General features: G+C 39.9%; 2 non-coding genes across 2 annotated transcripts; both read right to left on the bottom strand.

The window, feature by feature from the left end:
- Nucleotides 1-572: 572 nt before the first annotated feature.
- LOC126033288 (small nucleolar RNA SNORA51) lies at nt 573-705 on the bottom strand. Its single transcript, XR_007504396.1, has one exon. It is a non-coding gene; the product is annotated as a small nucleolar RNA SNORA51 (small nucleolar RNA).
- Nucleotides 706-12,123: 11,418 nt separating this feature from the next.
- LOC126032932 (U6 spliceosomal RNA) lies at nt 12,124-12,230 on the bottom strand. The gene has a single exon (XR_007504090.1). It is a non-coding gene; the product is annotated as a U6 spliceosomal RNA (small nuclear RNA).

Raw genomic sequence — 12,230 nt, 5'->3', positions numbered from 1 at the left:
CCCCTGATTTTATGTAAATATGTACCTAAAATGTTATTGTCAACAATATGTAAGACACTATGATCAAAATAAAAATTATATTAAAAAAAAAAAGAAATTGCTCCTGGCAGTCACAGGGAGACCATATGGGATGCCATATGGGATGGAGATTCGAACTGATAACCTTCTGCATGAAAGGCAAACCTCCATGCTATCTCTCCGGCCCCAGGGTTCTCCTTTTAAGTTCATTGAGAAACAAAGTAGATTAAGATGTCTTTTCCTGTATTCTCTTACTTATTTTGACTCACTAATAGAGCACATTTTTGCACATTTGGAAGAAATCTTTGTCTTTCTCCATCACAGTTTTTTTGCTTTTTTTAAAATTTTGTTTGTTTTGGATGGAGCATGATCTCTAATGCAGTGCTGGATATACCATAGGAATAAGAAATCTCCAATATATCCATCTTAACACAACCCAGATTTTGTCGGCAATCACATAATCTAATTTGAGTGGTCTTATTTTTCGGATCAGTGTTCTCTCTGTGGAACCAAATATCACAAGATTGAAATCTATTTTTTTGATTTTTTTTAATTTTTGTCTCCCAATTCACAATACAGACCAGGCAAAGGACCTGGGTTGAGGTGTATATGGGGTGTATTTACTGTACCTCCTCTTTCTATACAGTCAGTGTAAAGAACACAGCCTGTGGTGAGAATTGGGAGGCCTTATCTTTTCTTTTTCTTTTTTGATTTTTAATATATATATAAAATCCTTCACCAGTGCAACACTCCCATGACCAATATCCCAAGTGTCCTTCCTCCCCACTCCCCACTGGCCTGTACTCTAGACAGGCTTTCTACTGCAATTTAGCTGAAATCTAGCTGCAAGAGTGGCTGCACGACATACAGGTATGTACATACATACAGGTATGTATGCCGATGACATACAGGTGACAACCACATCCACATCTAATGGCCCACAGCAAATTCCTCACTGCCCACTGCTCATCTCAGTCTTAAGTATAGTGGAAAATTGCTCACTGTGGATCCATCCAGATGTTATTCTCATCGACAGCATCTTGTACCTTCCAGAATGATGTTCTAATTATCAGTGTTCTGCTCTAGAGATTCTTCAACACTTTGAGATGAAATTCAACATAAGGGAAGATTCTCTCAAAGTATGGGAGAGTACATGCTTCTCTCAGCATCTCTCCATTGAATAATGAAAGGCAGTGGATACGTTCCTCATTGCTAAGGGGAAAGTTAAAGTGAAAGTGAAGTTTCTTTTTCACCTAGAAAATTCTTTCTTGGTATTGCACACTGCCAACTCCTGCTTCAGTGTTCCTTAATTACTTGTGACAAATATTTTTTCAGACTACTTTTGAGAAAAATCTGAGTGAAGCAAAGAGCTCATAGAAAGATTGGTGAACACCAATGTTTCAGACAAAAAAATTCCAAGACTGCCAGAGGGAGTGGTAGCACAGTACTAGGGTGTTTGCCTTGTACACGACTGACCCAGGGCAGATGCAGGCTCAATCCCTAGCATCCCAAATGGTCCCCCAAGCCAGGAACAATTTCTGAGCACAAAGCCAGAAGTAACCCCTGAGTGCTGCTAGGTGTGGCCCAAAAACAACAACAGCAACAACAACAAAACAAAAACAAAAACAAAAAATTAGGGGTCAGAGACAGCACAGTGATAGGGCATTTGCCTTGCATGCGCCTGACCCAGGAGGGACCTGGTTTGATTCCCAGCATCTCATATGTTACTCCAGCCTACTAGGGGCAATTTTTGAGTGCAGAGCCAGGAGTAACTCCTGAGCGCCGCTGAGAGTGGCCCAAAAAACCAACCAACCAATCAATCAATCAATCAATCAATAAAGTTTTTATTCCAAGGCTTTGTCTGCTTAAGAAAAGGGCTAAATGTATCAGCATTACATGTTAAGGCCTCCAGGGTCTTGTAGAGTTCTGAGAAATCACAGCAGTATTAGGCAATCTTTGCCTCTCACTTTCATGGATGCATATTGGATTTTACGTCAAAGTCATTTCCAGTTTTCATTAGTTATCTTATAGGCTTACATTCGAGCAGATATTTGCTGAGTGGGCTGTCCAGGGCTGAGTTCCTTCAGCCATGTGGTAGTGACATGTGATTCTGTTGCTTTTCTTTGCTGACTCATGAGCAAAGATGTAGTTACGTAGCTTTGATTTTACATAAAATTGTGTCCTTAGTTTGGCTTCAATCTACAGTCAGTCTGGTTGACACATATAAGGTTGAACAATTATGACTTAAGTATGACTTAAGTTTGCCAAGACATGCCTCAAAGCTAATTCAGACCACAAAAATATCTAATTGGGTTTAGATGTTTCTGAGTTTTAGCAAGTACATTTATAAACTGAGATCCTACCAAGTCAGTGGTGATTTAGTATCTGTTACTTCCTGGTAGGCATTTTAGAGTTACTCTAGTTAAAAAAGTAAACAAACAATGATTGTAAGAGCAACTTAGCTCTTACACCTGTCAGTGCTAATTCTCACAACACCCTGGTGAGAGGAAATCGGGTTATCTTTTTTAAAAAACAGAATTTTAAATTGAATCAGTCAGAATTATAAATCACAAAAATATTTATGATTGAGTTTCAGGCATACCATGTTTCCAAACATTCCCTTCACCAGTGTGTACTTCCTTTCATCAATGTCCCCAGTTTTCCTCCCATCCCCTAGTTTACCTTGTGGTAGGGATTTTCCCCCTCCTCCATTGTTCTAGTGTTCCCTTCTCTAACTTATTCCGCACACCCACACCCCACTAGCAAGTGTCCTATTCAAGACCAATTATTCTGGTCTTTGTTTCTATTGCTATCAAGCATTTATATTTCCTTACAATGTTTCTTTATATTTCACAAATGAGATAGATCATTTGAGTATGTTCTTTCTCTGACTGATTTCACTCAACATTATACTCCCCAATCCATCCATGTATCCATGCATGTATCTATGTATGCCTTCATCTTTTCTTGGGGCCAAATAACATTTTACTGTGTATATGTGTTAGTTTTATTTTTGCCTAAATAGCTGTTCTTGTATATGTGGATTGTTTCCAGATTTTGGCTATTGTGAATAGTGTTGTGATTAACATAGGAGTATACATGTGTTTTCTTTTCTTTTTCTTTTTTGCCATACCCAGCATGCTCAGGGGTTACTCCTGGCTCTGCATATCAAGAATTACTTCTGGGTGGGAGGGCGGAGAAATATCATGGAGGTAAGGCACTTGCCTTGCATGCAGAAGGATGATGATTCGAGTCCCGGCATCCTATATAGTCCCCAGAGCCTCCCAGGAGCAATTTCTGAGCCTAGAGCCAGGATTAAACCTTGAGTGCTGCCGGGTGTGACCCAAAAAACAAAAACAAAACAAAACAAAAAAGAGTTACTTCTGGGGATGCTCAGAGGACCATATAGGATGCCAGGGATCAAACCTGGGTCAGCAGCTTATAAAGCAAGCTCTCTATACATTCAACTATTACTTTGGCCCCAACATTGCATGCTTCAGTAATTAAGTGACTCCATAAAAATGCTCTGAGGACAGCTGCATCTAGACCTCTTTCAACTGTGTTATTTCTCCTTCCATTCTTTTCTCTTTTCTTTCTCAAATATCCTCTCAGTTATATGCTTTAAGTAGAGTTAATTTTGTCCTCATATTTTGTTCACTTCTCCTTAAAGTTCTTCTCTTTAAAGCACTACCAGGAATCATATGATCTCATATGTAAAGTCTAAAAAAAAAAAAAAAGAGTAAAAAAGTAGAAAAAGCCCCAAACTTATTGTTACAGAGCTGATTGGTGCTAGATGGACAAATGATAAAATAAAAGGTGTCAAAATGTATAAAGTTTATAGAAGAAATGAGTCATAAAGATGTAATATACAACATGATGACAGTGGTTCATGACATTGTACTGTCCATTTTGTTTTTGTTTTGTTTTGGGGTCACACTCAGCAGTGCTCAGAGCTTACTCCTGGCTTGCCCTCAGCTCTCAGAAATCGCTCTTAGCAGGCTCAGGGGACCATATGGGATGCCGAGGAATCAAACCGAGCTTTGTCCCAGGTCAGCTGTGTGTAAGGTGAACACCGTACCAATGTGTTATCACTCCCGTCAACATTATACTGTCTATCTGAAAGTTGTCAGAGAGAAAATTCTTGAAAGACTAAATAACTTCCCCCATTTCCTTTCCTTTGTTATTATGATGTCCAAGGACTGTGCTGCCTGGAAGATGTGTGTGTGTGTGTGTGTGTGTGTGTGTGAGAGAGAGAGAGAGAGAGAGAGAGAGAGAGAGAGAGAGAGAGAGAGAGAGAGAGAGAGAGAGGAGAATGGGAGGGAGGGTTAGTTGTGGTCCTAAAGCACTTTCTGGTTAGAGTGTACAGGATGATGTCATGATGTGCACACATGCTTGCCAAGAGTTGTGTGTCCTGGTTGCATTGCTCACACATCTTTAATCCCAGTGCTCTTGGCAGTGAGGTAGAGATAAAACATTGGGTGTTGGCATTGGCAACATTGGCATTGGGTGTCCCAGGCAGCAGCACTAGAAGTCAAATTCACAGCCCTTTGCTGCAAAAAGCAGGTGCTCTTACCACTGAGCCATCCCCTGAGATTTCAGAAGAACTTCTTAAAAGTTCTGGGCCTGAGGGGAATAGCACAGTATTGCATGCAGCAGACTTGGGTTTGATCTTCGGCATCCCATATAGCCCTCCTGAGTCTTCCAGGACTGATTTTTGAGTACAGAGCCAGGGGTAACCCCTGAGTGCCATCAGACATGCCCCCTCCAAAAAAGTTCCCATTACAGAAAATATATTGTACCTATGTGTGGGGATGGGTACTGACTAGACTATGACCACTTTAAAAAAAAAATATATATATATATATATTCACCAAATTATCATGAATACTTGAATTTAAAAAGTGTTGCAGGTTTTTGTTTGTTTTCTTGTTTGTTTTTGGGCCACACCTGCTGAGCTCTGCACTCTTGGTGGGCTCTGGAAACTATATAGGATGCTGAGGATCAAATCTGGAGTTCACTGCATGTAAGGTAAGCACCCTAACAACTGGCCCTAGTTCTCTCTCTCTCTCTCTCTCTCTCTCTCTCTCTCTCTCTCTCTCTCTCTCTCTCAAAGAAAACAGTATTACTATTATTATTGATTAGACTCCAGATTTCATTCAGATTCAACTATTCTCACCAAGTCACATTTCTGTTGGAGCATTTAATCCAAAATACCCCATTTACTTGAAACTCCTTTTTATTTTATTTTCCATACACTAAAAATATCAGAGTCACTCCATAATTCCAACTGAAAGTACCATAAAGTTCTGGTTGGCAGTGCACATAGGCCTAAGGGCTTCTCCCCTGATTATTGGCATCCTGAAATGCAGTTCAATGTGAGGACCTGAGGATACAGTTCTGTTTATGCCCTGTGGTGTTGTGGATTACCTGGACCATTCCAGTGGAATGGAATTCTCTAGGGCCATAGCCTGCACTGCTTAGAGGTCTGTCTCCAAACTCCAATGTTTTCCCATGGGGAAGCAGGCAGTTCCCAAGATTGAAGTGGGATTGAGCACATGCAAAGCAGTGCTCACTAACTGCTGTTACTATTTCTCAGGTCCCAATTTTTTGCTTTTCAATGGTTCTCCTCAATAAAACATTATGTAGTTAACTTGTCTTGAGAATAGAAGCAGAGAACTCATTAAATTATTTTAAAGGAGTCCAAGGGCGGAGTCCTTGGAAATTCATTGAAAGAGCAAAAAGTGAAGGACAAAAGAACTCTCGGGAAGAGAGGCTCTTCTCTCAGACTCATCTTAATGTCCTCCTCTCCTTCTTTCTCTCCCCTTTCCTCCTCCTCCTTTTCTTTTGTTTTTGGGTCATACTCAGCAGCATTCAGGGGTTACTCCTGGCTCTGTGTTTAGGAATTATTCTTGGTGGTGCTCAGGGGACCATAAAGGATACTAGATATCAAATCTGAGTCTACCGCATTTAAGGCAAACGCCCTACCCACTATGCTATTGTTCCAGTCCCCTCTATTATTTGCTTATCTCTTTTTCTTCACCTGTTTTCTCAGTTAACTTCTACATTATCCACTTTCTTCCATGATCTACATAAAGTTGCTACCAGTTACAGCTTCACTCTGATCATACCACAGACGATATAATCCCTATATCCTTAAGTCAGTTAATAGTGTCACACCTTGGGTTTATTTTTACTGGTTTCATCTTAGCCAATTAGAATATTTAATATAATATTTTTATTGCTATGGCATAAAATAAAAATTTCTGTGACATAAGTTAACATTGATTTTTGGCAATAGCATTATTAGAATCCACTCCACAAAATTAGAAAAAGAAAACCCAGGAAAAAGCTCAGAAGACCGGGATATGTACCTCATTTGCTTCAAACACCAAGTTCAATCTTCATAAACACCACCAGGTGTGGCCACCATGTATCACATGGCCTAAGCCACATTGCATTTGCCAGGCTTTAGCACTGAACTTTAGACCTTCATCACTGCGTCTTGATTTTGCCCAGCAGTGGCCTCTGGACCACAAGCACTGCAAGTATCTTAAAAAATAGAATAAAATTATTATAATTTGAGTTTGTAATTGTTAATGGGAATCTAGGAAACAATGGATATGGTGTAATATCAATCACTCTTCCTTTAAACTAGTATATGAACACTCAGACCAAGATACTTTGTGTCTTCATTAAAGAGTTAAAGAGAGTTGTTTTCAATTGGGCTTCCACATAACCCAGCAATTTCACTTTTTGGCAACTTCCCCAGGGGTTCAGATCACTCTTTTGAAAAGACTTTTGCATATTGTTCACAACAGCTGAAATCTGGAAACATCTGGAAACATCTGTCTAAGAACAAATGATTGGATAAGAAAGCTGTAGTATATACACATAATGGAATACTACTCAGTTAAAATAAATATGAAATCATGTCATTGTCACTCTGTAGACCAAAGTGAAGGGTGTAATGCTGTGTGAAGTCAGCCAGAAAGAGAGTTATAGAATTATGTCTCTCATATATATAATGATTGAAAAAACAGAGTGAAAGAATAACAGTGACTAAAGACAACAGAACATGAGAACTGGTCTACTGAAGTGAGCTTTTCAAGGGCAAGATAGGGGTGGGATAGGAGATAAGGCTCTGAGACAATGGTGGAAGACAGTAAACACTATTGGAAGATCTAATGTTGGGACATAGAGTGCATTAAACAATCATTATTAGAACTTTAAATATTGACTATTTTTACAGAGTCTAGTTCAAAGGACTTTGGATAAATTCACACATTTCCTAGAATTTCAGTGGGAACAGAATTTAGGTTATGTTCCAGAAAGGAAAGTATCTAGAAAGGAAAGTACTCAGTTAATCCAAATATGCTGACTAATCTAATAGTACACAGTGGCTCTGGGTGACTTTCCCTGTGGGAAGGAAAAACTAAGGCTGGTTTAAGACTGGCATTTTCCTAACTAGATAAATTGGAGTATTCTTCAGTTCTTTGGGAGAAATATATTGGCTTCAGTTAACCAACAAAGAACTTCATCCTTTAGTGTATATACACACACCCTGTTCCCTGCGGCACTTTTCGACCTGCTTCCTACCATTCTCCCTCCATATTACTCCTACCACAGTACTTCCTAAACATCTACTCCATGCCACATATATAGTGATGTTTTAGTAAAACTTCAGTGAACAAAAAAGGGATTCAGGATATGTTATCTTTAAATATGCCACTTTGCATATGCAATAAGGACGCTCTGTCCAATCCTTTTCTTCTCCAAAACAGGAAGTGAAACTCCCATGTGAAAGATGCCCTCCCTATACCAGGAGGAAAAGAATATTCTTATCACTAGAAACAGAGAAATCTGCGTAAATAGACCTTGTTAAAATTATTCATTTTCCTTTTGTCTCCCCATGCAGTCATATATTAGTGATTGGGAGACATTCTGGAAGTGTGTCCCAAGGCTATATTGACATGTGTGATTGTTGTTCAATTGTTGAAGATTGTACTTAACACAAATCTAGAGGGAAGAGCCAATCACATAGACAGGTTGTGTATGGGCATCCGTTGACCCAAATAATGCTATGGACATCTGACAGTGTATCTAAGTTACTTTGTTGTTGTTGTTTTTACCGTTGCCACTCTTTCTTTAAATTAGTATATGAACACTTAGACCAAGATACTTTGTGTCTTCATTTTCTAGGGAGGACTCCCACTATCTGTAAGATTCTTTTCTGCTTCGCTTTGTTTTGGGGCCACATCTGGTGATGCTCAGGAGTTACTTCTGACTTTGCACTCAGGAATTACCTCTGGGGATGCTCAGGAGATCATATGGAATGCCAAGGATAGAAACTGGATCAGCAGTGTGCAACTCAATAATCTTTATTTTTTAATAATATATTTAAGCACCATGATTACAAACATGTTTGTAGTTTGGAACTCAATCATCTTAGCCCTATACTATTGTTCTAGCCCCATTTTTGCCTGTTTTATTTTAAAATTCTTTTTCTAATTTGCTTTTTGCCATACTAAGAGTTGTTCGGGGGTATTCCTGGCTCTGCACTCAGTAATTGCTCTTGATGGTGCTCAGGGAACCATATGCGATGCTGGAATAGAACTGGCTCAGCTACATGCACAGCAAGTAACCTACAGATATATTATCGCTCTGGTCCCTTTTCCTAGTTTCTAAAAATGTGAGCTGAGGGCTGCCCATTTTCCTGCACTAACTAACTCTCGAAAGCAAGGCAAACAAGCCAAGAAAATCTGTGGATCTATTGACCTCACAGCTGAGGGCTTTGGAGCCCTTCGAGAGGGGGAGACAAGATCCTTGCTCTGCTGAAGCCTACGCAGGTACACACACAGACACACCCAACAACTGTTGCTATGCCAATGACCCAGCTTCACCACTTTTCCACTGATCTTGCAGAAACACCTACTTGTCCCAAACTTGAGGTGTGCCAGTTTTGTGGCTGACATCTCAGGACTCTTTGAAGCTAGGCAACCTTGCCCCAGGTCCCTGTGCCACTATACTTCCCAAAGTCCCAGTAGCCACTCTCACAAATCACTGCTGCTGCAATATGAGATCATTGGCCCAGCTCCACAGATCCTTGAAGTCTATATATATATATATATATATATATATATATATATATATTTTTTTTTTTTTTTTTTTTGGTTTTTGATTTTTGGGTCACACTCGGCAGCGCTCAGGGTTTACTCCTGGCTCTCTGCTCAAAAATCGCTCCTGGCAGGCTCAGGGGTCCATATGGGATGCCAGGATTCGAACCACTGACCTTCTGCATGCAAGGCAAATGCCTTACCTCCATGCTATCTCTCCGGCCCTGAAGTCCATAGATCTTGACACCTCCTAATTGTGTACTCACATCGCAGAAAGAATATACCAAATTAAGTGAAAAATCATCATAGAAGTCACATAAGCTCAACAAACAAAAACAAAATCAGAATGCTCAGCTAGCAATAAATAGCTTAGTAAACCCTCAGACAATGACATAATGACTCCATTGAGATATGAGAATTTTCACAAATTTTCTTTTAATGAAGGTTTTTTCGACAATTCCATTACCACTTAGTTGTAACAAGAAATATTAAGTAAATTATTCTACCTGCCAAAGGATAGGCTTGGGGGAATTTGTGAAACTGGGGACAATGGTGGAGGGAATGTTGCACTGGTGATAGGATTGGTGTTGGAACGTTGAATGCTAGAAATAATTGTATTAGGAGCCACTCTGTAAAACACAATGTTTAAAATATAGCAATTTATTTTTAAACCATAAGGCTAGGTTATTATGTAACCTTGCTTTTGTTTCCCGAAGAATGCCAATGAACTTCCCTCAGTACAGTTTTTTCTCTATTCCATATATACTAATAACTCATTCTTTCTTTCTCATTTTTACCTAAAACTCCTTCTATTTTTCCTTTCCCCACATAGTTTAGCAATAAGTATTGGGTAATCTTAACCCAAAGTCAAGAGTTTGCCAATGAGGGGCCAGAGTGATGGCGCAGCGGTAGGGTATTTACTTTGTACGCAACTGACTCAGGACAGACAGCGGTTTGATACCCTGGCATCCCATATAGTCCCCCGAGCCAGGAGCAATTACTGAGTGCAAAGCCAGGAGTAACCCTTGAGTGTCACTGGGTGTGGCCCCTCTAAGAAAAAGAATTTGTCAATGTTTGGTGTTGTCTTTTTTCTTGTTTTGTCTTCTATATTTCACAGATGAGGGAAATTATCCTGCATTTGTCCTTCACTCTGACTTAGTTCTCTCAACAGGATGCCTTACATCTATATTGCAGCAAACTGCAATCATTGGGTCATGTCGAAGTTCTATTGTTATTTTTATGAGACATCATCAAACAGCTTTCCATTGAGGCTGAACCAAATGACATTGTCCAGTAGTGGACAAGGACTCCTTTCCACAAATGTCAGTTAATATTAACTTTCTGGGTTTTTTGATACATGATACAAAGAAGAAAATCTACCTGGGACATCAGCTTCAGCCCAGAATGCAAAGATAGAGTTGGCCCCTGCCTTTCCTGTGCCTCTCTCTCTCTCTCTCTGATTTTGGAAGCTCCTACAAGTATATTAACTGATTCATTGTAGAAATCTCTTAAAATATATCTCCTACTGATTCATTTTCTTTTGTGAAACATAATAGGTATTAATATTGAATAAATGTGATTTGCATGGTTTCTTATAGAGGTAGTGAATGAATTTTGAGCATGACACTGACAGAATATGTGGACAAAATGGGAATGGTATATAAGAAAGAGAAAGGGGCTGGAACACAGCAGGTAGGACATTTGCCTTGCATATGGTTAACCCAGGTTTGATTGGGTTTGATCGTCAGCATGTCATATGTTTCCTAAGCCTGCCAGGAGTAATTCCTGAGCACAGAATCAGGAGTAAGTCTTGAGCACTGCCAGGTATGGTCCAAAAGCAAAAAAAAAAAAGGGGGGGGGCCCGGAGAGATAGCATGAAGGTAAGGCATTTGCCTTTCATGCAGAAGGTCATCAGTTCAAATCCGGCATCCCATATGGTCCCCTTTGTCTGCCAGGAGCAATTTCTGAGCATGGAGCCAGGAGTTTTCCCTGAGCACTGCCAGGTGTGACCCAAAAACCATGAGAGAGAGAGAGAGAGAGAGAGAGAGAGAGAGAGAGAGAGAGAGAGAGAGAGAGAGAGAGAGAGAGAGAGAGAGAGAGAGAAATTGAGGCTCATTTCAGTATTTTCCTCCTGAGAGACATTGAAGATGACTCATTTGACTTCCAAAGGTAGGGTTTCTTCTATTATAAAGTCCATTCAAGGAACAATAAATAATTCCCCTCTAGAAGCCCTATTCAGAGGAAGGATCTGGCAGGCAGAAATGGGTTGGGAAACCTGGCCTGTCTTGAGAGAACCAGGCTACAATCTGGGGTGGGATTTAGGGGATAAAGTCTCTGCTATATTCTATGCCACTTAAACAAGAATAGTGGCATTTTTCCATTGCTTTATGAAATAACTTATCTTCTTATTGTGAAACCCACCTTCCCCACTTCTCTGTATTCTGTGGGAATCCATTTGTTGACCCTTCAGCCGAAAACGTAGCTCTGTGGTCTTCTCTATCTTTGAAGAAACAGGATTGTACTTGAACATAGAAAGTGAGTCAGGTTGGCTTTTTTGGTATTTATTTATTTATTATTATTTAATCTTCTTTGAAGGCAGAACATTAAAAAAAACTTTGTTTATCATTAGTACTGCCCTGGTTACCACAGTGGTTGCCCTTGACTTCTCTCCAGGCCTTCTAATCTGGCATTGAATAAAATTCAAGAAGTGAAAGGAACTTTTCCATGAGTCTGGCAGCTCAGATGGAGAACTTGGCAGAAGTATGTGTGATACCAGCCCATATACATAGTCCTTCACCTCAGAAAAGGCACTTCTAGAATGCAGTAATCCCAGCTCCACAGTTCTTTCCAAGAAAACCCAACTGTATCTCAGTTGCTCATACAGCATTTAAATCTCCACCCACAAAGGCATCTCCTCAAGCGCCTCAGTTTGAGAAGCCTTGTGTTGCCAGTATAAATGAAAAATCACTGAGTAGCAAAAGAACATTTTTTTTTAAATATGGAACGCTTCACAAATTTGCATGTCATCCTTGTGCAGGGGCCATGCTAATCTTCTCTGTATCGTTCCAATTTTAGTATATGTGCTGCCGAAGCGAGCAC

The sequence above is a fragment of the Suncus etruscus genome, chromosome 16, assembly GCF_024139225.1.
Source record: "Suncus etruscus isolate mSunEtr1 chromosome 16, mSunEtr1.pri.cur, whole genome shotgun sequence".
Lineage (NCBI taxonomy): Eukaryota > Metazoa > Chordata > Mammalia > Eulipotyphla > Soricidae > Suncus > Suncus etruscus.
Note: the sequence above shows the minus strand (reverse complement) of the source record. Positions and strands in the feature narration are given on the sequence as shown.